General features: G+C 45.0%; 1 pseudogene; it reads right to left on the bottom strand.

Annotated features, from left to right (window-relative positions):
• LOC120374531 overlaps window positions 1-27,096 on the bottom strand; it is a 202,284-nt pseudogene that overhangs the window by 121,599 nt on the left and 53,589 nt on the right.

The following is a 27,096-nucleotide window of genomic DNA, read 5'->3' as shown; positions in this document are numbered from 1 at the left end:
AGGACTAGCAAAGAGGACTGTACATTCCCAGTCACTGAAAACACAGCCATGGGAGAAGGGTTTTAAAGGAATAAGGGGTTACAGCACAGATGTGATGTTTTCTCTTCTGTGGCTGTTCTGTTCTTCTGGGGAAAAAAACGACAAAACACGTTTCTACAATCATTTTCTCACTTGGGGAAGAAGCACTTCATCAGAAGGTAACAGCAGGATTATATACTAGTAGCAATAGCAGACTCTTTCATGAGGCCTGTGGCTATCAAACAGGAACTGTAAAAATCCAATGACTACCCACACCTGCACTTTGACTGAAACTGTGCTCCTTTTTCTTGGTAAACAAAGAAATAGACTCTGGCAATAAACCTGCCAGCCCACCTCAAGATTACAACAGCAGCAGCAGCAGCAGCAAAAGAAAGGGCATCCCTCTTAACAGCCACACCTACGATAAAAGCAGCAAGAGCAGGTTCAGTAGTGGTGTTCTTCAACATACTCTCTGTTAGTTACTGCTGACATGGCCAATACAGTAGAACCTCACAGTTATAAACACCTTGGGAATGTAACTCTGAAATGTTCGTAACTCTGAACAAAACGTTATGGCTGTTCTTTCAAATGTTTACAACTGAACACTGACTTAATACAGATTTGAAACTTTACTGTGCAGAAGAAAAATATTGTTTTCCTTTTTAAAAAAATAATTTACATTTAACACAGAACTGTACTGTATTCACATTTGTTTTCTTTTATTTTGCTCTCTGCTGCTGCCTGGTTGTGTACTTCCAGTTCCAAATGAGGCGTGTGGCTGACTGGTCAGTTTGTAGCTCTGCTGTTCATAACTCTGAGGTTTTACTGTAGTATATTTGCATGTAGAACAGATTGGGAATTTTTTCAACTACATTTTTTTTGTCAGAAAATGCCAATTCATCAAAACTAAAATGTTTGCAGAAAGACAACTTTCATTGGGAAGTTTTCTCATGACAGAATGTAATATCTGTATATATTTAGTATATATATGAATGAGAGGGAGAGAGAGGGAGAATAGCCACAGAATAGCCAATGGCCTGTTGATTTAGAGGATTCACCGGAGACCTCAGACCAACTCCCTGCTCTACCTGATTCAGTGCAGGAACTTGTCTCCCACATCCCAGTTGAGTTCCCTAAGCACCAGGCTATATGGTCAGTCCATCTGTCAGGCCCAATTAATATTTATTTATTTCAAGTGGAACAGCTCCAACAGGAGAGACTGTGTGAGATAGAGACCTGAATCAGGCAAAGCAGGGACTTGATCTTGGGCTTCCCACATCCCAGGTGAGTAACCAAACCATTTGATGATCGGCTATTTTGAGGTGGGCCCCTCTCCCTCTCTCTTTCACAAAAATATTTTATTTTTTTCTTCCATATTGGAATGAAAACAAATGTTTAAACCTGGACATTTTTCACAAAATGGAATTCTTGTTTTCTGGCCAGCCCTACTTGCATGGCTAATAAAACCATGTGTGAGAGGCATGGTTTTCACCACTGGCAAGAAAGGTAGCTTAGCCCAGAGAGCAATGCACAGGACTAGGAGTCAGAAAAACCAGGCTCTGCAGCTGATGGTGCACGGAATTGGGTAAGCCTCTCCATGCCTCAGTTTCCCCAGCTGTAAAATGGGATGAGTGAAAATTCTCTTCCTTTGAGATCTGGGGAGAAGGCCAGCTTGTTAAAATGTGGCAGGGAATGCGGGTAGGCAATCAGTCCCCAGAATCCAGGGGAAATTGAAGCCTCTGAGCACTGACTGGCACCCCACCCCAGTTTGGCTGCTCAGTAAAGATGGAGTATATGATACATCCTGTTGGTAATGGCGCAGCGGCAGCAGACAGCCACACAGCAGCAGGCAGTTGTGCTACAGTGGCAGTAGGAACAGCAACAACAGATCCAAACTGTGCTGCTGCAATTGATGGAACAACTGCAGAAACAGCAAGAGGCCCAATTTGCCACTCCACAGACATGGCAGGAGGCTCACTTCCAGCAACAAGAGTCATTGCAGAAGCAGCCGGGCCAAGGGACTCTGGGAAATTAAACTGGTACTGAAGAAGGTAGTTTGGGCTGACTGGTCTCTGGCTTGGCAAAGCTGGGGCAGGAGGATGACCTGGAGGCCCTTCCTCTGTACTTTTGAGTGAGTGGCCAGTGCAGCAGCTAGGAAGAATTGACTTGGGTAGCCTGCATAGCACCATTTCTGACAGGCAAGGTACAGGCAACCTCTCGAGCAGTGAATGACAAGCAGGCAGGCTCTTATCCTGTAGTGAAGGCTGCCATCTTAGATAAACTGGGATTGACTCCGGAGATATAGTGGCACCACTTTTTGGCTGAACCATTCCCCGAGGGAGTACAACCATGGGTAGCGATTTAGAGATTATGGGACTTCATTGCCTGGTGATTATGCTCAGAGATAGCTCCATAGAGAAAAACATGGACCAAGTGGGATTCCAGAGGCAGGGTAAGGAGATTCCAACCTGCCCCTGAGGGAGAGGCAGTTGAACAGGCAGAAGCCTTTGAGGCTTGAAAGAACCATGTGGCCTGAATGGCATGGCACACTAGGAATGTCCCATTGCAGGAGACCAAACAAGGGGATACCACGATCTGGAATTCACCGAGATGCTATCAATGGGAAAGGGTCCCAAGTAGCCCAAACAGGGGGAAGTGCTTCTGGAGCTGGCCAGGGAAGTCCAGTGACGTGCTTCAGATATAGCAGGCCTGTGTATATTTGGATGACCAATGAAGGAGTGTGATTACCAGGTTTGAAGCCGGAAGTCACTCTGAATGGCACTGGTGTTCAGCCACACATGGTACCAGTCTGACTGGGGAGGACTGTTTGTAGAAGATCTAGTGGGCTCAGGATGTGGGTACACCCTTGTCCAGGAAAATGGGGTGCTGGCAAAGAAGATGTATCAGCACCTCCCCCATACATGTCTCATGTATACATTGAGAGACATGATTCTACCCCCACAACAGAGGTTGAGCCGGGGGTCCGGGGTGGAGAGATCGGCTACGTGTCAGAGTAGTGAAGGATCTTCCATGACCAGTGATTTTAGGAAGACACTAGTGGGGTTTCCCAGACCTGATGCAGAGGAAAGTAGCGCAAGAGCAGGCAGACAAGAAAGGTCTTGTGAACCTAGATCTGTGGCCAGGGGCGGCTCTAGGCACCAGCGGGCCAAGCGCCCGCTTGGGGCGGCATCCTGGGGAGGGCGGCATTTGGCCCCGGTGGAGCTCCCGCCGGCATGCCTGCGGCAGGTCCACCGGAGCCCGGGACGAGCGGACCTGCCGCAGTCATGCCTGCGGCGGGTCCCGTCTTCCCGCGGCTCCGGTTGAGCTCCCGCAGGCATGACTGCGGCAGGTCCGCTCGTCCCGGGCTCCGGTGGACCTGCCGCAGGCATGCCGGCGGGAGCTCCACCGGAGCCAAATGCCGCCCTCCCCAGGATGCCGGAGCTGCGGGAAGAGGGGACCCGCCGCGGGACTGGGGAAGGGCGGCGCAGCGCTCCGCGCTGCTTGGGGCAGCCTACTTTGTAGAGCCGCCCCTGTCTGTGGCCAAAGACAGAGAAAACCAACAGTTGGTCAGAAAAGGAGTGGAGGGAGCTGGAAGTCTGAGTTATAGACTCATCGACTTTAAGACCAGAAGGGCCCATCATGATCATCTAGTCTGACCGCCTGCACATTGCAGGCCACAGAACCTCACCCATCCACTTGAGACAGACTAAGAGGAAGTCCTCAGTCATCTTCAAAGCTTATAAGTATCAGTGGGGTAGCCGTGTTAGTCTGGATCTGTAAAAGCAGCAAAGAGTCCTTATAGACTAACAGACGTATTGGAGCATAAGCTTTCGTGGGTGAATACTCACTTCGTCAGATGCATGTAGTGGAAATTTCCAGAGGCAGGTATAAATATGCAGGCAAGAATCAGTCTAAAGATAACGAGGTTAGTTCAATCAGGGAGGAGGAGGCCCTCTTCTAGCAATTGAGGTGTGAAAACCAAGGGAGGAGAAACTGCGTTTGTAGTTGGCTAGCCATTCATGGTCTTTGTTTAATCCTGATCTGATGGTGTCAAATTTGCAGATGAACTGAAGCTCAGCAGTGTCTGTTTGAAGTCTGGTCTTGCTATTGTGTGTCCACTACATGCATCTCACCAAGTGAGTATTCACCCATGAAAGCTTATGCTCCAATACGTCTGTTAGTCAATAAGGTGCCACAGAACTCTTTAAAAGTTATAAGAGCAGCTGAAAGAGTATCAACAAGAACTAGAGGATGTAAACACCTTCCAGCAGATCATCAATCAGATGATAAAACTGGACTAAGAACTAACATGGTCTGGGATGGACACAGAGTGTAGGAAACAGCAGTTCCTGACTGAGGAGTTGGCTACTCTCCAGATGCAGAAGGGTACCAGGGAGCGAAAGCTGATGGCACAGAATGAACAGCAAGCAGTGCAAGCCCAGACAGGACTGCAGACCAAACAGCAGGCAGTGAGGGCCCAGACGGGGTCTCATCAGCATGCTGGGGCCCAGGTAAAAGGCCGGGGTGAAAGCAGAGCTTTTTGTGAAGAGGATTCAGGGAGCACCTATTTTATGGGAGGGGGGGACTGCCGGAACAACTAGCAGCTGCTGACAATCTGGAAAGCACAGCTGGCTGCAGAACATCAGGTGACTCAGGAAGAAAGGGGCCACCTGATCTTGACGGTTAATAAGATTGAGGGAGAAATAGAGACTCTGTGTGCAAAGACCTTAAAGACCCGAATCACAAAAAATGAGGCTCTATTGACTGTCCCCTGGCTAGGTTGTGGACTGTAAGGCTCCCCCTAGGGGTGGGCAAGGTCTTAAAGCGAAGGAGTGTCACTTAGGCCTGGTCTACACTAAGAAGGGGGGTCGAACTAGGGTACGCAAATTCAGCTACGTGAATAGCGTAGCTGAATTCGAAGTACCCTAGTTCGACCTACTCACCTGTCCAGACGCGGCAGGGTCGAACTCCGCGGCTCCCCCGTCGACTCCGCCACCGCCATTTGCAGTGGTGGATTACCAGAGTCGACCGCAGCGCTTCCAGAGTTCGAACTATCGCATCTAGATCAGACACGATAGTTCGAACTCTGAGAAGTCGAACTCACCGCGTCAACCCGGAAGGTAAGTGTAAACCTACCCTAAGGGGAAGCAGGGCAAGTGCTCCCCGGCCTGGAGGAGATGAAGACCTGATGCTGCAAGAAGCAAGAGCAGCTGAAAGTTCCTGTATGAGGTAAAGGGGGAGGGAACCCTGGGAGCTGTATCCCAGGGTGGGTTGCAGAACTGTTGTTTTGCCTATATTAGGAAATAAACTCTGGAAAGAGATTCTGGGTGATGACAGTGGGTGCTTTGGGAGCTGGGGAGAAGGCCAGCTCGTTACAGATGCCTTCCTATTGCAATTACCACCTCCAAAGCCTGTAGCGATAGGAAAGACAAAGGCTCAGAGCACTGACGGTACAGCAGTTCTCCTTAACAAAGGGACAGAGATGAGAGGCTGCAGAGGACTGGTGTACTCCCTGCCACACAGGCAGTAGAGGCTCCTCACCATAGGCATTGTCAACCCTCTTTTGGGTCAAACGCAGCATGACCTGAACACACCTTTCCATATGATTTCCCTCTCCCAAAGCCTACACATATTGCCAGCCTCCATAGCCAGAGACAAATACATTCAGGGAAACACTTCTAGTCATTAAAGGGAAATTCCTGCCCCTCTCCACATTATGTGATCATGGAAGGCTCAAAATGGGCCAATGGTCTGAGGCCCGGCTGTGGAGAGGCCATGCAGGAGCACGCTGCATCCCCTCTCTGCAGCAGTATGGAAGGGCAGGGGCATAGGCACCAACTTGCTCAGATCCTGCGGGGGGAATAGACCTGCTCCGCCCCGGGCCCTGCCCCCGCTCCACCCCTTCCTCCAAGCACCTACCCCCAATCCCACCTCTTCCATCCCCCCCCCTCTTCCTGACTCCACTCCTCCCCTCCCCCCAGCACCTCCTGCACACTGCTGAACAGTTGATTGAGGTGGGTGGGAGGAGCTGGGAGGGAGGGGGAGGCGCTGATCTGCAGCGCTGCCGGTGGGTTCTGAGCACCCACTTTCCTCCCTCTCCCCCCCATGGGTGCTCCACGAGCAGCGCCTATGGGCAGGGGAGCACTGGAGGCATAGTCAATGGGTTTAGCAGCTACATCTATCCTCTACCAAAACACTATGGCCAGAGACCACTGCAAGTCTCAGCCACCGCTGCACGCCCGGGACTGCCAAGTGGCTGTGTTTGCAGCTATCAAGCGGCTATGCAGGTGTTCCACAGCTTGGGGTGGAAGGGTGGCCATGCATGCTGTTTCCAGTATATGTCATCCACCCAAAGCCCATTTACTTGTGTGGGAGACTAGGATTTCACCCTAAAATAATAGTCTGAGGGGGTCATCTTCAGTGGAAAGATTCCTTTGAATGATGTCACATTTCACCAAAGGTTAGATTTAGGGGAGGTCTGTGATTAACGCCTGAATTTCTGCCACTTTTGTGAAAAAGACAAAGTGAGCTATCCTGAGACGGCAGAATAGCTGGAACATTTGAGATGACAACTAGACTAACTAGCATGTGCCACAGTAGAAACACTACTTTTTATAGAGCTACAACAGCTCAAAAATGGCATCTCTACATTTGGCATTTTCTTTGCAGATTCAAATCAGTAAATGCATGCATGGCAAAACAAGGGAAGACCCTGGAAACCTCATGAGCCTCTTCTGCTAATTACAAGATTAATCTCTCAACAAGACTGATAAAACACAAATAGGATTGAAACAGATAGAGCAGTTTAAGCCACACAAGATTTTCCCTAAATGTAACAGCACGATTCCCTCCCTCCCCCAGTTTTACACAACATGTTTAGGTTTGGGCATTTTAAAACTTTGAAATTATCCTATATTGAGGGGGGCTTAACTGACATTTATAAGGCATCCTATGGCCCTCTCAACACCATTCCTTGTTTGTATCTCCTGAAACTCATTCTTCAAATGACTATATCAAAATCATTCCATCCCACTGCCTTTCATGGCTGCTCAGGTTCTTTCACATCCCCCTGCCTGTGTTAGAGCATAGTGTGAGACAGCACTGGCTTATGCAACATACATTCTCACACCAAAGAAATACTACTCAAAATATGCCCCTTTATCTTCATTGTCTCTGCTACGGTGCCGATCATACATCCACCCCATTTAAAAACAATGAAAACTATTAATTTTTATTGTTTTTAGTCAAGCTGTGTACGGAAGGGTCATTATCTGCCTTGATTCCTTTAAACTTTCACGTGTCAAAGGAGGATAAATGTACATTTGCAGGATGGCAAAACACGGCCACCAGATATCCTAGGCTCTGCTCAGTCCTATTCAACTTTTTATTTTTTTCTTTCTCAGTAAGCGCTGCATAAAGCTAACCCGAACCCACATGGATTTCTATAATATCCAAAAAGAATGACAATGAGTGATGTGATGTAGGTGGAAACTGCCTGAAGAAACCTAAATTGTAACAAGAAAAAAAATTGACATTTTAGATTTTAAATGTTACACAGTTTTTATAAAGCTTCAGTCAATTTATTTTATTTATTCTAATGAAGAGCATTACAACTGCTTTACTGCACTGAAGCAAGCATCGATCACACCATTAATCACACCTTGTGAATAGTCACAAATCAAGTTCTAACAGCAAGCACTGAATCAGGAGCAATGAAGCATAAACTCCTTCACAATTTATGATCTCTCCAATTGCATCTTTTCAACCATTAAATTGCAAGATACCATAAATTTTTATCTTCTTCACTTCAGTCACATTATTGATTCTGCCTTGTGAAATATAGAATAGCTGTAAATCTAGGCTATTGAATTAAATTTAAAGTCTTGACTTCGGAAAAGAAACCCAACACACTGCCATGGCTGTTAATTTACACTGAGGAACAAATGATAGAAACATTAAAATTTAAATGGACAACAGGGATTTCAAAGAGCCATAGCTCTGTCAATCCCAGTCCTTGTCAACCTTGAGGGGTTTCTTTTAGCCAAATTTTAGAACGAGAGAGAGAAAAAACAAAAAAACAAAACCACAACCCTCCAGGTAGATGTCAAACACATAATTTTTGCAGACATGTAAATAACGAAAAGATTCCTAAATCGAAGTGACTAAACAAACACTGGGGCTCAACTTCAGCCCTGGTGTAACTCTGTTGAATTCAGCAGAATTGTACCTGCTTATGTTCATTTTCTCCCTCTCACGTTCATACTTCCCTATTCCATGAGGAACATAGAGTGTTCACTACTGCCTTCCATCTTCACCAGTCCCCTACTGCAGACTTAGCTTCTTCCATTATCATTCTGGTAGCTTTCAATTCTGCTTCTATTGTGCATCTCCACGTTATCCTTGGCCTACCTCATTGCCTTGTGCCCTGGGGAGTTCCAGTCCAATGCCTGTCTTATATCATTCAGGCCTTTTCTCCATGTATGTCCTAGCCATCTCCATTTTCATTCCATAATTTCTTGTCCTATCAGTTCCATATAGTACAACCAACTTTACAATGGTGTCATATATTCAAAGTTTAGTTTGAAGAACACAATTTCTGTTTCTCCAAATTGGATTTAGAGTAGCAAAGGCATGTCTGACTTTAATGTCTTCATCTGTTCTACCTGTTGTACTTACAATGCTTCCAAGATATGTAAAACATCAGACATCTTCTATGTCAGTTCCAGAAAATGTTACTGGTATTTTTTGTTGTGCATTGATTCTCATAGCTTTCATTTTCTGTGTTGATTTTCAACCCTATTAATTGTGCATAAGCCTGGAGGTCATTTGTTTTGGTTTGCATGTCTCTACAGGTATGGAATAGCAAGCTGATACCATCTGCAAAGTCAAATCCTGTAACTTCTGTGTCAAAGTCCATTGTATGCCCTTTAGTTGTTCTGTGGTTCCTCTCTTTATCCAATTCACCACCAGATTATGGGTGATATAAGTCACCTGTAGTAACTTTGAATGGCTTAATCAGTTGATTGTTATGTATTACTTGGAATGTCATAGTTTCATAGAAAGTCTGAATGACAATCACAAATTTCTAAGGGATGCATAGTGGCACAGCAACTTCCATAAAATTGTTCTATCCATTGTATCAAAGGCATTTTAGAAATCTATAAAAATAATATAAAGTGGTGACTGCCATTCAATCAATAGTTCTATGATGATATGTAAGGTTACTATTTGATCAATACATGATTTCTCCTGTCTGAACTCTGCCTGTTCTTGTCCTACCCTTTAATCTTCTGATTTCTTTATTCTGTCTAGAATAATGTGTGTAAATACCTTACTTGGAATAGACAGCAATTGAATGACTATCCAGTTTTTATGCTGACTGATGTCTTTCTTTGATGTCTTCACTACAATTTTCCCACTTTTTTTACATTTTTTCTTCCTAACATATCTTTTGTGAGAGGCTTATCAAAATGTCTACTATATTCTTGAAGTCTGCCCTAAGACCCGCCACTGGAATGTTATCCAGACCTTCTGTTTTTCCATTTTTTAACCAATTGACTGCCCTTGTTACTTCTATTCTGCTGTTGGGCCCTAGTTCAATGTCCACATCTTCTCCTTCTTCTGTATCTGGGGGATTGACCACTGGCTCGCCATTCAGTAGTTGATTATAGTATCACCTCCATATATTTAATTGTTCTGACGTCTTCATTGTTAAATTGCCCTTATTGTCTTGAAGTGCTTGGTTGGTATTTGTTTTTTGTCCTGACAACTGTCTAATGATGTTTGTGTCATTTTGTGCTGCAGCGATCTGTCCATCTGTTTCCATTTTGTCTAAAAGTATCATTTCTCTTTCCTAACATTCTTTTTGGCCTCTTTGTTCTTTTCAGCATATGCCTCTAGAAGTCACTCTGTCTGTGTTCTTGCTTGATTTAGTATACACTTAATTTTTGAGTCTTTTTGTATTTTCTGCCATATATCCTCAGATCACAGTTGTGTTGTTTCTTCCTGAATCACAGCACTTCACCACAAGTGCTAATGAAAATGTCTTTTACAGGTTTCCATTACCTTTCTACTGTTGCATCATCTTCAAGCATCTGGTATCTATTTGCTAGTGCAATTCTAAACTCTTGTTGTGTTGTCATCTGTTTTATCACGGTGATGTTATAATGTGAACATCTTTGTTGTTCAGATCTCTCTCTTTTTTTAATTTTATTCTCAATTTAGCTACCATTAGTGTGTGGTCCATTCCGACATGTGCTCTGTTCCTGCTACTCACCATCTTCAACAGTTCTTCTCCATTTGTATGGAACTGAAGTGTGGTCAGTTTTGTTCCCTGTTCCGGTGACCTCCAAGTTATTTTATCAGCAAACATTTAATCATTTTCATCTATTTCATCAAGACATTGTTTCCCTATAATTACTTCCCTGCCAATATCTTTCTTCCCTGCTTCAGCATTCTTATCTCTACTAGGAGGACCTCTCTTTTCAGGACCTTGTCTATTACGTTGTATAGCCACCCATCCTCTTGGCTAGTTTGATTTGATGGAGCATAACAATGAATGATGGAAACTTTCTGGAACTCTGATGTAAATCATACTGTTATAATTGTTTCAGAACTGGTGCCCATTCTCTCTGGCTTTTGGCTGCCCTTCTTGAAACTGTCAAACCCACACCACCTCTGTGTACATCACTGGCATTCAGTAACCCGGAATATAGCAGGATGTGTCCAGCTGACCAAGTTATTTGTGCTGATGTTACCCATCTCATTTCACATAGGCCTAGTATATCCAGTTTATATCTGTCCATTTCTTTCGTCACTTTGACCATTTTACGAAGCTCATATATGGGATCTCTGCCAGCAGCCAGTTCCTTTCTCCTACTGGTGGTGACTACAGCATGTTCCCCTCCCCACGCCTCTCAGAGGTATATGTGGTTAGAGCAGAGGAGCAAGTAGGAAGAGCATGCTGATGCTGCCATACTGCAAAAGGCAGCATGGAAAGGAGCCAATTCCTGGCAGCTGTTTCAGCCCAGGATTGCTGAGAACACCAAAGGCTCTACCCCCATCTCTGAACACCTGTTGAGAAGTAGCATATAAGGTCCTATCCTGCCAACACTTAATCATATCAATAATCTTTCGTAAAAGAAACCAAAGGGACTTATGATATGAGGAAAGATTATTAAGTTAGGGGTTTGTAAGATCAGGCCCTGTGATGGGGAGTTAATGGTCACCCTGCTCTTGCCTGGAAGGGCTTAAAGCAGCCCAGGAGAAGGCTGTGGCAGAGAAAAGCTGGGCTGATGGGGAAAGCAGCCACAGCTGTAGCCAGTGCAATCAGGGCCCAGCTGGCCCTTATAAGAGGGCAGTGGGCCAGAAGCACAGACAGATTCTCTCTAGCTTTAAAAGGGAGGGACCTGGCTGCACAGAGCTGAGAGAAGGTACCTGGAGTGGAGCAGGGCTGGGGGAAGGCCAAGGGAGCTGGGGAGCTCCAGCCTGGAAACACCCCCCAGGCTGCGGCCTAGTGGAAGGCCAATTAGGTACTGAGGTTGCAGGGGGCAGCCCACGAGTAGGCAGAAGCAGCAGGTCCAAAAAAAACCCTTGCCTATGATGAGTGGCTTTTACATTGCAGTCTGCCCCAGTAAGTGGGGGCTAGATGGTGACTGGCAGTAGCCCATGACTGAGGCAAGGTGGGGATAGAGGGTTGGGGGTTCCCCTGGGTTGGGAGACCCTGAAACTGTGGGGGCATTGCCAGGGGGCAGCACCCCAAAGACAAGGGGCACCGGGTCCTGGGAGGGACATGGGGGCCAGCCTCAGTGGGACACCAGCCTGCAGAGGGTGCTCTGGAGGCTGGACAAGAGCTAATTCCCAGTGACCAGCAGGAGGTGCCACAGGGGTGAGTCCCATACTGCTACAGTATGTCTACACTGCAATTAAACACCCATAGCCATCCCATGCCAGCTGATTCCAACTCCCAGGGCTCGGGCTCATGGGTCTGCTTAACTGCAGTGTAGACATTCAGGTTCAGGTTGCTCTGGGACCCTGGGTCTGCACAGCATTTTGGAGTGAGCCTCCCAACAGGGGTTGACAGAATTGTACTAACAGGGCTTATACTAGCGCTCTAAAATAGTTGTATAGACAGTGTTTTGAAGTTGCGGCTCGAGCTCTGAAGTTGAGGTGGGAGAGGCAGCACAGTTCAGAGCCAAAGCTCCCATCTGAGCCAGAACTTCAAAGCCTGAGCTATAGAACTATTTTATAGAGCTACCACGAGTCCTACTATCCCAGGTAGGTAGACCCAGGCTGGGAGGTTCGCTCCAGCTCAGTCCAAAATGCAGTATAAATACTAAATACTAATACTAAAGGGTCCCTGAGGAAGAGTAGACTCACTGCTAGTGCACCCCCTTATGGCTGGACACAGTCTAGCAGGCTCTCTTTGTCTAGCACTCCTTACTAGTGGCCCTTCTTCTAGTGACTTGGCCCTCTGGCCAAGTCATGTTTTAATTCCATGCCTTCTGAGGTTTAAAAAAAAAAAACACAACTCAAAGTCAAAAAAGTCTTAATACAAAAGAGGTTTCTGCTCCCTTTGGGGCTATCCCTTGGCCCAAAGTTTAAGCTCAGTCTTCAGCCTAAATAGTCCTTACATTAGGCTTGGGCCTTTCCTTGGGCCTGGGTGGGGAACACTGTCCCACTCTCTGCTCTAGGTTCTGGCCCAGGGACTCTGTATTGAGCAGCTAGGGCGGCTTCTTCAAACACACTGCTATTTCCCTGGCCCACTTTCTACCCCTGAGCCCCTTGTGCTGCTTCCTTGAAGCTTCTGCTTAACACAGCCTCTCTTCTGGTTTCTCCCTCGGTCCTCCCAGCTCCTCCTTCCTCTCCAGGAATGTTGACCCCTCAGGACTGCCTCTCTGTGCCTTTCTAGGGCCCAACACAGGGAATAATTCCACCCCTGTAGCCTTCTTCAGTCTGCCTTCCTCAGACCCTTCCCAGACAAAGGGAACTGCCTACCTCCTCTTTCCTGGGTTTCTCTATTTAGGGTCCATCTGTAGCTTTCACTGCCTTCTTTTATTAAGTTGACCCAGCTCCTGCTCAACTGGCTCTAACAACAAATTGAGCTCGATGCACCCTCCAGATGCAGCAAAGTGGGCTAATTGAGCTCTCAGGGTATGTCTACACTACGGGATTATACCAATTTTACAGAAACCGGTTTTTTTAAAACAGATTGTATAAAGTCGAGTGCACGCGGCACACTAAGCACATTAATTCGGCAGTGTGCGTCCATGTACTGAGGCTGGTGTCAATTTCCGGAGCGTTGCACTGTGGGTAGCTATCCCATAGTTCCCGCAGTCTCCCCAACCCTTGGAATTCTGGGTTGAGATCCCAGTGCCTGATGGGGCAAAAAACATTGTCGCGGGTGGTTCTGGGTACAGCCTCACCCCTCCTTCCGTGAAAGCAGCAGACAACCATTTCACGCCTTTTTTCCTGGGTGAACTGTGCAAACGCCATAGCACAGCAAGCATGGACCCTCCTGAGCTCAAGACAGCAATAATGGACGTTGTAAACACCTCGCGCATTATCGTGCAGTCTATGCTGAACCAGGACCTGCAAAACCAGGCAAGGAGGCGGTGGCTACGGCAGCGCGGCGATGAGAGTGATGAGGACATGGACACAGAATTCTCTCAAACCGCGGGCCCCTGCGCTTTGGAGATCCTGCTGGTAATGGGGAAGGTTCTAGCCATTGAACACCAATTTTGGGCCCAGGAAACGAGCACAGACTGGTGGGACCGCATAGTTTTGCAGGTTTGGGACGATTCCCAATGGCTGTAAAACTTTTGCCTGCATAAGGGCACTTTCATGGAACTTTGTGACTTGCTTTCCCCTGCCCTGAAACGCCAGAATACCAAGATGAGAGCAGCCCTCACAGTAGAGAAGCGAGTGGCAATAGCTCTCTGGAAGCTTGCAACGCCAGACAGCTACTGGTCAGTCGGGAATCAATTTGGAGTGGGCAAATCTACTGTGGGGGCTGCTGTGATGCAAGTAGCCAAAGCAATCATTAAGCTGCTGCTACGAAAGGTTGTGACTCTGGGAAACGTGCAGGCCATAGTGGATGGCTTTGCTGCAATGGGATTCCCTAACTGTGGGGGGGCGATAGATGGAACCCATATCCCTATCTTGGCACCGGAGCACCAGGGCACCCAGTACGTAAACCGCAAGGGGTACTTTTCAATGGTGCTGCAAGCACTGGTGGATCACAAGGGACGTTTTACCAACATCCACGTGGGATTGCCAGGAAGGGTTCATGACACTCGCGTCTTCAGGAACACTACTCTGTTTAAACGGCTGCAGCAAGGGAATTACTTCCCAGACCAGAAAATAACAGTTGGGGATGTTGAAATGCCTGTCGTTATCCTGGGGACCCAGCCTACCCCTTGATGCCATGGCTCATGAAGCCAAACACAGGCAGCCTGGACAGTAGTCAGGAGTTGTTCAACTACAGGCTGAGCAAGTGCAGAATGGTGGTAGAGTGTGCATTTGGCCATTTAAAGGCGCGCTGGCGCACATTACTGACTCGCTCAGACCTCAGCCAAACCAATGTCCCCTTTGTTATTGCTGCTTGCTGTGTGCTCCACAATCTCTGTGAGAGTAAGGGGGAGACCTTTATGGCAGGGTGGGAGGCTGAGGCAAATCACCTGGCCGCTGATTACACGCAGCCAGACACCAGGGCGATTAGAAGAGCACACCAGGAAGCGGTGCACATCAGAGAAGCTTTGAAAATGAGTTTCATCACAGGCCAGGGTACGGTGTGACTGCTGTGTTTGTTTCCCCTTGATGAACCACCCGCGCTTGATTGACTCATTCCCTGTAAACAACCCACCCTCCCCCTTCGATTACAGCTTGCTTAAGGATATAAAGTCATATCGTTTAAAAATCATGTATTCTTTATTAATTCATTATAAAAAGAGGGAGAGAACTGACAAGGTAGCCCAGGTGTGGTTTGGGAGGATGATAGGAGGGAAGGAAAAAGCCACTAAAAATTTTTTAAAGTACTGATAGCCTTTTGGTTGGGCTGTCCACGGGGGTGGAGTGGGCGGGTGCACGGAGCCTCCCCCCACGCATTCTTACATGTCTGGGTGAGGAGGATGTGGAACATGGTGAGGGTGGTTATACAGGGGCTGCAGCGGCACTCTGTGATCCTGCTGCTGTTCCTGAAGCTCCACCAGACGCCGGAGCATGTCAGTTTGATCACGCAGCAGCCCCAGAGTTGCATCCCGCCACCACTGATCTTCCTGCCGCCACCTCTAATCTCGAGCGTCCCTCCTGTCCTCACGTTCACTGGCATCTTTCCTGTCATTTGATACCACATGCTTCCACTCATTCAGATGAGCTCTTTCATTGCGGGTCACTTCCATGATTTCCGAGAACATTTCGTCTCGCGTCTTTTTTTTCTGCCGCCTTATCTGAGATGAGTAGGGAGGCTTGAAAAATTTGCAGCTGCATGAGGGAGGGAAAAAAGGGAGAGAAGTATTTAAAAAGATACATTTTACAGAACAATGCTTATACTCTTTCACGGTGAACAACACTATTCACCTTACATAGCACATGTGATTTCACTACAAGGTCGCATTTTGCATCTTAATATTGAGTGCCTGCGGCTCTGGCGTTCGAGATCTCACAGACGCAGGTCCAGGCAGCAGAATTCGGCTTGCATGCGGCCATGGTAAGCCATTGTCTTTTGGCTTCTGCAGCCTTCATATATCCAGCACCCTCCTTTACCAAATAGCAAGCAAAGCCCGTTCAGTGCTGCTTCTTTCCTGTTAACATGCAGCAGCAGAAACCACCCCCTCCATCCAATTCTCTGGGATGATCACTTTACCCCTCCTCCCACCGCATGGCTGGTATCATGGAAGATCACTGCTAAACACCCCCACCCTCCCACCACGTGGCTGGTAGCAGGGAAAATCCCAGCTAGCCAAATGCAAAAAAGCTCAGCTCCAATCACCCGCCCCCCTTCCCCCCGCTTGGCTACCTGCAAGGAAGGATTTCTTTTAAGCAACAGGCAAACAGCCCAGTAGGAATGGCCATCTCTGTCCCCTTAATTAAATTCTTGAATTTCAACCAGCTTACCATGAACGATATCACTCTCCTGAGGATAACACAGCGAGATAAAGAACGGATGTTGCTTGAATGCCAGCAAACACCGGGACCATACGCAGCTAGGCTTTGTCATGCAATGATACCAGATTACTTGCTACATGCATGGCATGGTCAAGTGTCCTACCATGAAGGACGGAATAAGGCTGCCCTGCCCAGAAACCTTCTGCAAAGGCTTTTGGAGTACCTCCAGGAGAGCTTCATGGAGATGTCCCTGGAGGATTTCCGCTCCATCCCCAGACATGTTAACAGACTTTTCCAGTAACTGTACTGGCCGCGAATGCATCCCAAGTCCTCAGGGCAAATTAATCATTAAAAAATGCTTGCTTTTAAACCATGTTTTATATTTACAAAGATACACTCACCAGAGGTCCCTTCCATGGCTTCATTGTGTGGAATAGTGGCTTGGGAGGGCTGGGAGGGTAATTCCGTCAGGGTGAGAAAAAGCTCCTGGCGGTTGAGGAGAACGGAGTGCTGTGTGCTCTCTGCAAGCTCGTCCTCCTCTTCCTCCTCCTCATCCTCCCCATCCGCAGAATCCTCAGCCATGGCTGAGATTACCACCCCCACCTCAGAATCCACGGACAGGGGTGGGGTAGTGTTGGCGGACCCCCTTAGAATTGCATGCAGCTCAGCGTAGAAGCAGCATGTTTTCGGCCCTGCTCCGGACCTTCTCTTTGCTTCTTTGGTTTTCTGGTAGGCTTGTCTGAGCTCCTTAACTTTCACATGGCACTGTACTGAGTCCCTGGTGTGGCCTCTCTGCATCATGGCCTTGGAAATTTTTTCAAATGTTTTTTCATTTTGTATTTTGGAACAGAGTTCTGTTAGCACGGAATCCTCTCCCCATACAGCGATCAGATCCAGTACCTCCCATGCAGTCCATGCTGGAGCTCTTCTTTGATTCTAACCCTAATCCGACATGGCAATGGCAATACCAATTTCAGCGCTACTCCCCTCGTCATGGAGGAGTACAGAAATCGGTTTTAAGAGCCCTTTATATCGATATAATGGACTTAGTTGTGTGGATGGATGCAGGGTTAAATCGGTTTAACTCTGCTAAATTCGGTATAAACGCGTAGTGTAGACCAGGCTTCAGACTCCTTTGTTCACCTGTGTGGGGTAAACAACTAGGGTCGCCAATTTTGGTTGGAGGTATTCTTGGAGATTTTCATCACATGACATAATCTTGAATTCAAGTTTAATCTTTAATTCCTGGAGACACCAGGCCAATCCTGGAGGGTTGGCAACCCTATAGACAACTCATCACAGTCCCCTCAAACTCCCACACACCATCAGTTGTGTGCTGTATTCTTGGAGAGGAGAATGAGGCGGGGGAGAGGAAATTGTAGTTGGGACAATCTCTGACAGCCATCCCAGTATGTGTGCCATAGATTTGCCTTCTCCCTGCCCCTTTTGCAGGCAAAGTGAGTCAATGGAGGTGGGGGAGTAGGGAGAGAGTAGTCCCTGTAATCTTCCAAAATGACTGTGATTGCGCCTGGTCCTTACACAAAAGCATGCTTAGGAAGGCTCCCTGCACTCTTTCCCACCCACTCCCCTCTTGCACATCTATATAAGGGTCAGGGACAACCTAGCTCATGAAACTGGAAAAAAAACTAGTAAATGCTAAGAAATTATATTTCAAAGCTTAATCTGTGTTGCCTATACACCACATACTATTTGTTCTGTGTGTTTGCGTTACCTTTCTGATGCCACGTCATATTATCTAGAGCTCTGAGGTTGTCAGCTATCAGACTAAGGAGGGTCAGTACAATTAAGTGCTTAGATGAAAGACACTCAGAAAAAACTAGGAGCTGCAGAAAGGGATGTTGAGGGTTACGTTTTTTCCTCCAGGATGCTCAACCAATGCTCCAGCAAAGTGCTGTAGTACAATGTCTTGAGAAGGTGCCATTTTTCACATGGGAAATTATTTCTACTTGTGTTCAGTGTCCAAATTCTAGCTTGGACAACTATATATTGCCTACTCTATATTTCCCACTCCTTTAACAGCAATGGAGAAATTATCTTTAATCATGGAGAATGGCTGCTGCTTTCCATCCTAGAGATAGATGCATTTCAGTGCTAACTGAGCAAAAGCTCAATAGGATCCTTCTACACAAAAATGGCACATGAATATGAAGTATTAATATGATTTTAGAAAGTTAAATTCAGACTGGCTGTGGTGTCATTCACAACTCAAACACTTGTACAACTGTATACTTGTAAATGCTGTTTCATAATAGCAATGCATCTCTATGTGCACTGTATTTCTAGTGATTACAGAGCTACTTTGGTGATAATGTCACTTGAACTTCAACTTTCTGCCTTTCAAGCCACCCAGAATCATACAGCTACTGTCCAGATATATGTGGTTTCTCTTATTACTTAATTACAGATCATACCTGGAGAGGGACATCTGGTTCCATTTCAATGTCTGGAATTTTTTTCAGACCACAGAGTAAATTTCTTTGTATCAGGGTCAATGATGTAATCAAAAACTGTCCCTTGGGAAGGAAATTTTATTGTTCTTATTTCTTTGATCCACCATCTGCTAAACTCCGTGTGGTGATCAATTAGCTGAAAAAAACAAAACAAAGGAAGACAAAAAATAGTAAGAGATATGGCTAGTCCTTATATATTTCTACTCTACAATAGCAATAGAGAGAGGTATCTCAAAGGGTTCCTGGGCTCATCTCCACATCCAGTGCTTTCCCAATACTTCCCAAAAACTCATCTGAACCACTATCCTCTGGAAATTGGCTAACGACACTCATGAGATCAGCCTTTTTTTTATTTTGAAGTCTCCTGTGTGTCCTGCTTTCAGCTATAGTAGAAATTCTGCAAGAATATAGCTTTTTTTCATAATATTTTATCATTTATAGTTTCAAACAAAAATCCCAAAGTGCAGAATTATAGCAAACAAACAAAGGGAGACTGGATGGCTTATCAGGTTGGTGCCTGCATGTGAACCCTTTCATTCCTTGGTTGCTGGTTCAAATTTAGTTCCACTCACTATTGTGTCCCATGTTACAAGAGAGTTCCTTAAATTAAACAACTAAGACTCGATACCAAGGTACATAAACTATGAAATTTTATATTACTTATTAAACTCTCAAAATCTGGCCTCAGCATGCTCTAGACTCATTGAACAAAATGGTTGTAATATCTCCTTTGGTTATTTGAAAGGCTTGCTGAGGAATCTGAAGTAAATAGCCCCAAAATGGTAGTTAGTTGTAACTAAAAGCTGTTAACATCTGACAGCTATTAGTTGGTCTGTGGCATGAGAAATGAGTTGGTCAGTTCAGGCCAGTTCTCAGTGGTCAGGTCTAAACACCACAAAACATGTGATCACAGCTGGCACTCAGCAAAGAGGGCACTGAGCTGTGGGGAGAACTGAAGGGTCTACGTAGGATGGTGTGCCCATTGGAGAGGACATGCAGATGGGGAAAGGGAGCTATTATCAGATTAAAGTTACTTTTCAATGTATAATGTAGGTTTAATATTTATTGTAATGCTGGCTAAATGAAACAAACATAGCAAATAGACACCATTTATTTCATTGTTAAGATGTACACAAGAGATTCAGTCTCCGGCACTTATTTGTTAAATAATATGTCCCTTGTAACCAGATTGAAACCATGTCTTTGTAACTTGCAGTCCTGAGTAATGAAATGTGCATGTGACATGAAGAACCTGCAAGGATTTCAAGAATGGAGCAATTACAGAAATATTGTATCCTTCTTTGGCTTCAGTCACTCACCTGATCCTGGGAGAGAGCTCCACTGAAAGCCTGGATGCTTGCAAATGCAAAATGTATTTCATAGAATTCACAAGGAGAGTCTGGGGAGTATTCTGGTATCAGAAGACAATCCAGTAAAAAGCACAAAGTCTACAATAAAGAAAACAGGCAAGAGGCTTTGTTAAAGTCCATGGATTTTTTGAAATTATTATTAATTTAAAATAAATAATAATAATTTCCCGTTCTCTCGCTCCTTTTATTGAGACATCAAAGACGTCTTTACAAATATTAAACATTTACATCACCATGAGGTAACTGTGATTACTTTATAGATAGATAAACAGAAGCATCTCAGAGGCAAAGAGTTGTGAATATAACTCAGGAATCCTGACACCTAGTCCTTGCACTAACCAGCAGACTACTCTTCCCCCAATAGCTGTTTCAAAAATATAATACGGAAATGTTAATGATTAGGGCCTATGCCACAGCTCATTGAAGTCAATAGAAGACTTCCACTGTCTTTGGATCAGGACCTATAGGAATGAACTTTTAGTATTTTATTACAAAATTAAAAATAAAATTAGGATTAATAGTTTCCGTTCAAAGAAAAATACAAACACTTAACATTAAATGAGTGTAAGGGATGTAACTCTACTGTACCTGTCTGGCGTGCCTGAATCAAAAACCTGGATCCAAACACAACATAACTTTGTCGTGTTCAAAAGCCTGGCCCAGATTTGAATTTTGCAGCTTGAGCCCATGGCTAGTATATTATTCATAAAGATTTGTTTTTACTTCTCTCCATTCTTTTTCACAACTAAGCCGTTTGAGCCAGAAAGTATTTAAAAAAAAATCTCACTGACTTGCTCTGAAACTCACTACAGAGTGTAACACTTGGGCTTTCATATAAAAATGTCCATGAAATCATTTTTTTTTTAATTTATAGAGGTTTTGGTCTAATTATCCATATGTCCCAGAAGCCTTCTCTATAGCAATTCCCATTGTTTGCCATGATCATTACTGATCGGGGTAGAACTGACCAACTGCAGGCTTCCTTGCTTCTGAACTGTGCCAGCAAGCCACTTACGACTCCAGCAGATTTTTTTAGTTCAATGAGAATTTAATAATCTGGTTTTTTTTCTTTGAGAATTTCCCTCCCCAAAAAAGGGTCATTGCTCAACATGAGGAACAAATTGCTGCCCTCACAAGAGATGGCAAAAAGTGAACTGTGCTTCTCAGAAGCAGAGAATCATCTGACAAACGGCAGCACCAGATCACAAAAATGACTGGGTTCTTTTCCTGCCCATTAAAATGCAGTACACTCGCATACTGTAATGAGTTCTCATGGATTCTAGAACAGAACAATGGACTTTAATTTGAAAAAGGAATGTTGTAGTTTGTTATAAATGTTCAGTCTCTCCCAAGCATTCCAGCATTTGTACAGATAGATATTTGGCACACAGGACATCATTTCTTTAAGTGGTATGATCTTAGAGCCAAATCCTGCCCTGTGATGTGGGGATGTGTTAGGCAAGGAAAAGGGCAGTCAGCAGTAAATGCCAGCTCAGAGCACCACAGCCCTAAGGGGACATGGTCTGTCAGCTAGGGTGCAATTAGGCTTCCTAGCCAGCTAGCCATCATGGCTGCTGTCAGCAATATGGGGAGGGCACACTGCTCCTTTCCAAAAGAATAACATTCACCGGCCTATTCCACGGGCCCTCCTGTAGTATCCTGCCCTGCGTTGACAGGATAGCTCCAGAAACATGGCCAGAGCCACTCCCCTCCTCTGCTCCCATCTGCTAAGGGCAGGCTTGGATCTTAAATATAGATTTAGGGCTGTTTTCTAACTACTCTCACGTGATTCAAAAAGCAACGTTCATCTTATGTTCTGCAAATGAGATGAGGTTAAGCAACAAGCATTTTAGCAAAATACTCTGGAGAACCTGGACAAGCTGACACAATAATATTTTATGTCAAGGGTGTCTATTATTCTGTAATAGTACTGAACAAATGATATTAAAATGTCTAATTAAGAAACTGATGGCTGAAGAGAAACAATGATATTTCACAGAGAGAAAACAACTGAACATGAATGACACTAACCTGTATGCCTTGCTCTGAAGCAACACTAGGTGACAACCTGGTATATTTCTTGCTCATTTCTATCTCTGTTAAATCTTCTGAAATGGATACTGACTCTTTAAAATACGACTTACATGGAAAACAGGGAAACTCTCTTCTTAAAGAATTCACAACTTAAGCGTGGCTGGTGATGACAGTTGAATATTAGAGGGATATGGAATGGAAAGACACAGAAATAATAGAAATGTAGGGCTGGAAGAGACCTTGAGGCGTCATCAAGTCCAGCCCACAGAGCTGAGGACCATCCCTGACAGGTGTTTGTACATCCCATTCTCAAAAACCTCCAGTGATGGGGATTCCACATGAGCTACCGGTTTCGTCCTGCCCCCCAGGGTGGCATTAGCCAGACCCTCCGCAGTCATGCCTGCGGGAGGTCCACCGGCTCCAGTGGAGCTTCCGCAGGTGTGCCTGCAGGAGGTCCAGCTGAGCCGCGCAACCAGCGAACCGTCCGCAGTCATGCCTTCGGGAGGTCCACCGGAGCCCCGGGAGCAGCGGACCTCCCGCAGGCACGACTGCGGAGGGGGCGCTCGTCCCGCGGCTCGGGTAGACCTCCCGCAGGCATGACTGCGGACGGTTCGCTGGAGCCGCAGGCCCCGCCGGACCTCCCGCAGGCACGCCTGCGGAAGCTCCACTGGAGCCGCAGGCCCCGCCGGAGACATGCCGCCTAGGGGTTGGTTCGCGGCCCGGTTCCTAAGAGGCCGCGGACCGGGGGTTGGGGACCCCTGACCTAGACCATGCTGCTTCTGTGTGGAATTGGTGTGATAGTTTTTAAGTTGCACCAGACTTTCTCCAAATAATAAGGAACATACGTGACAAACAGGATGGTCAGATTTGTTCTTTCAGACTCTGCCTTGACAGTTTCAATCCAACTAGTTACATATCTACAGAAATAAAACATTTTTTAAATTGTCAGGAGCAATGAAATGAATAAAAATAATGTTAACTATCAAGAATTTACACTGATAGCCTGAATAACTTCTATTGCTGGAAACCCTGCTCTCACATCTTAGGGTAGAACTTGGCCAAGAGGGATTTACTTACTCTCCTCTGGTTTAACATGTTCAACTTCATATATTGTTAGTGAGTTATGTCCGGAAACCACAAAGTGTAACACACTCTTAACTCTCATTGACTTCCCAATGGGATTTGACAATGCTCAGCACTGTTCAGGATTGGGCATGCAATTTGCTACACAGCCTCACTTTGTTGCTAGTTCTTTTATATCAGCATTTCCTACTCAAGAGTCCAGATGGTTTTTGCTTAAGCGATTACCCCTCACACACAACTACTGGTGAACACCTGGAGGGCTGTAACCTAGTTGAGAACCACTATCTCGACCATTGCAAACAATCTGTTGGGATTTTAATCTAAACACTGCTCTGGTAGTTGCAGTATTAGTTACGTAGTCCTGCTGAATTAGCAGCTTTCCTGCCACATCAGTGAACTGGATTTTCCAGAATTAAATCCTCAAATAAGACATTAACACAGTTTTAAAAGTCTATTACCATTCAGATTACTTTGAAACCTGCCAACAGCAACCAGTCCACTACAAACCAAAGCAAAAGGTACCAGCAGGATACAATACAATTTTCACGTCTTAGCTATGAAAACTGGTCTCAAATTCAAATAAAAATGGAGCTGCCTCTGGCTCACTTTCAACCAGTTGTAAAGCTGGCAGACAATGTCATCAACCAGCAACAACTGTGTGACGTAATACATCTTTTCTGTTGTCTTTGCTATCAACGTATAGCTTTGAGTTGAGCAATATTTGTGACTGCACATTTGCATTACAGATAAAATGTGCTCTCGTTTTATTTACTTGCAAAAAACCTAAGTAGGACAAATCCAGACCTGGTATAAGAAGATGCAAGTCAATGGAATTGCATTCCCTGGATCCAGTTATAAGCTTGGCTCAAAGTTCTTATTTCATTAACTTACTAACAGAAATCCAGTTCTAATATTAGCTTACAGTAGAAATCACATGGTGACATAAATAATTCTCTTCTTGTTGACTCCATGAAGAGTCCTCTGGCTGTGAACTATGCCCAGCTGTGGTAAATAATCCTAATAAATATCAGAGAAAGTTGTAAATAATATGTGGCTACAATGCATATTTAACCAAACGGACAGTGAAGCATGGCATTATGGTTACAAAGTCAGTATGGGGGTGAATATTCAAGTCAGCGTGAAAAAATGTAACCATGCAACTCCTATTAAAGTGTCTGTGTGTATAATTCATGGACAGTGAATCTAAAAATGTTTTACATAATTAAGTGATACAGAATAGCAAAAGAGTCATGTATAAATTAGAGAATATACTCGCAAAATATCCTATCAAGGTGAATTCAAGCCTATGCCATGTACAGAATATACACAGATATGTACACATGTTGGAGTATATCTGGGCTGAATGCATCCCTGTATTCACATGATACACAATAGTGTAATAATCTTTGTACAAAATATGCCTTGTGAGGTATTATTTGAAAATTAATAACTCACCAGTCAATAATATCACGATGAAATGTGTGTTGCAACATTGCATATAAAGTTATTAATATAAGATGAAATTAGGTCTGAAATATGTTTACCAAACAAGTCTGGATAAACCAGTTTCTCAAAGACAAAGGACAAGCCAGCTGTCATGAAAGGTGGTGGGCAATCGCCAATAAAGCGGCCATTCTTTACACAAGCATGAAAGCTCTTTCACCGTGAGACTGCATGACTCCAAACTCACAATGGGGTGTCCCTCAGGAAAATGCATTTCAAAGGGTGACTGAACTTCAAAAGCGAGGGGAAAAACACCCCAAGTTCTCTCTCCCTATTCATCTCTTGGTCTTTTTCACCTAAGAAAAGAAAAGAAACAGCTGTTGGACTTTGGGAGTAGATCTTGGCCTCAGAATGTGGTCAGCAATGTTACTGGAAATGTGGTTTAAGGTGAAGTCCCTTACTAAGTCTAGTTTGTTACGTTTTAGTACTGGTGTTTTATCTTTATTTCTCTTGTAACCATTTCTGACTTTAATGCTTTATACTAGTACGTACTCAAAACCTATCTTCTTGTATTTAAATAAACTTGTTTTACTGTTTAATCAAAACTAATCTGGTGTTGTGAACTGTGGGGGTAACAGACTGTTTTATATTGATTCCCTTAGAGGGGCAACAGCCCTAAAATATCTGAAGTGACCAGGAGAGGGCTGGACAGTGCAGCACACGGGGGAGGGGGGTGTTGAGACTTGGAGTGTGTTGGGGTCACCTTGCAAATAGCAATCATGGCTGCTAGAAGCCAGTGTTTGCTGATGGGCTGCTGGAGTTGCTGGACCACAGTTGCTGGACCAGGACAGTTGCTGGACTCTGGGTGTGACCTGCATGCTGGCAGGGTATTTGTGAGCAACCCAGGTGGGATCCATAGCAGCAAAGCATTGTGAGGCACTCCAGGTTGCAGGGCAAGGGTGACAGAGCCCCTCACTGGTCTGGATTGCACCCCGGAATGTCATAATACCTACCCACCCACCCACACATACACACAAGCCTAAATTGTGGCATTTAGCTATTAACCCCAATAGGGGAAGGTGGGAGCCACACTGACCAGTGCAAAGTTTGGGAAGAGATCATGCATCAGGGATCATATTATAGCACCATCTCCTTCCTGTATCAGCTTGAAGAGTAGGGTTAAAGAAGCAATCAAATGGATGGAGAAGACTGTTCTTCTCACCACCCATGCACCAGAAGTAGTATGGGAGATATTATGCATCTCTTTGAGGCATGATCTTGTCAGTACTCTTCTTGATGCATTGCAGCTACACACAATCTAGCCCTTTTGAATCAGAGCATATGGGACCAGATTTTGATCTCAGTTATACTGCTGTAAATCCAGAATAATTTCACTGGGGTAAATCTGGAAGTAATTTCACTGAAGATTATGTGGATTTGGGTCTTCTGCCTTTAATCTGTGTGTGGTTTTAAATTTGCAGATATATATCAGTCAATAATTAAACAATCTTTTGCTAAAAGACTAATCAGTAGCTATTATTAATCTGATAACCATACTCACAGACTCCTACCCAGGTCCTGTTTGTTCACACAGAGGATGCCAGCTCTGGAGACGGTAGCTGGAGTTGCTGCCTGAAGATGGTTGATAGCAAACATTTAGTTGCTTTGATATTGTTAATGAAGTACATTCGTTACTTGCTAGAGTTAAAATCTAAACAGAAAATCACTTTCAGAATTCACTGTCACAATTCCATGATGTTTTAAAATGAATGTAGTATTTGCATACATAAGGCTCATGTAGCACACTTCTTTGCTATATCAACTACAGCTGATACAAGAATATGATGTTACTTGTGAAACACTGAAGTGATTTGATAGAGACAAGGTAGATGAGGTAATTTTTTTTTATTGGATCAAGTTCTGCTGGTGTATGCTATGAGCTTTCAAGCTCCCCAGAGCTTTTCTTCAGGTCTCGGGAAGGAAGCAAAGTGTCTGAGCTAAATACAAGCTGGAACAGATTGTTAAGCAGAAGAGGTAACACGCTGAAGGCAGTTGCTTGAAATGAAATGAGCAAGTGGGGGTTAGATTGTTGTACATAAAGGGTTTGAAGTGGGCAATTCAGGGCAGCAGGCAGGGTAGTGTGTTACAAATTGTTGTAATGAGCCATAAAACCAGAGTCCCTGTTAAGTTCATGGTTTTTGAGTGTCTAGCAGTGTCATAGGTTTATTCCCCACTTTGAACTTTAGCGTCCAAAAGATGGGGACCTGCATGGATCCTTCTAAGCTTAAATTCTAGCTTAGATCTGGTAACGCTGCCACCAGCCAAAAAATATAGTGTTTTGGCACACTCCCTGTCCCCACAAACCTTTCCCTGGGGAACACAGATCCAAACTCCTGGGATCTTAACACAAAGGGAAATAAACCATTCCCCCTCCCAGACTTTCCCTCCCTTGGTCATCAGGGAAAACTTCTTTGATTCAAACTCCTTGAATCTAAAACAAAGAGGGATTCACCTTCCCCCCTCCTCTGTTCCCCCCACCTATCCCTGGTGAGTCAGACTAATCCCCTGGTCTC

Source organism: Mauremys reevesii, linkage group 11, assembly GCF_016161935.1.
Source record: "Mauremys reevesii isolate NIE-2019 linkage group 11, ASM1616193v1, whole genome shotgun sequence".
In the NCBI taxonomy this organism is placed as follows: domain Eukaryota; kingdom Metazoa; phylum Chordata; order Testudines; family Geoemydidae; genus Mauremys; species Mauremys reevesii.
This window is presented reverse-complemented; position numbering and strand designations above follow the sequence as displayed.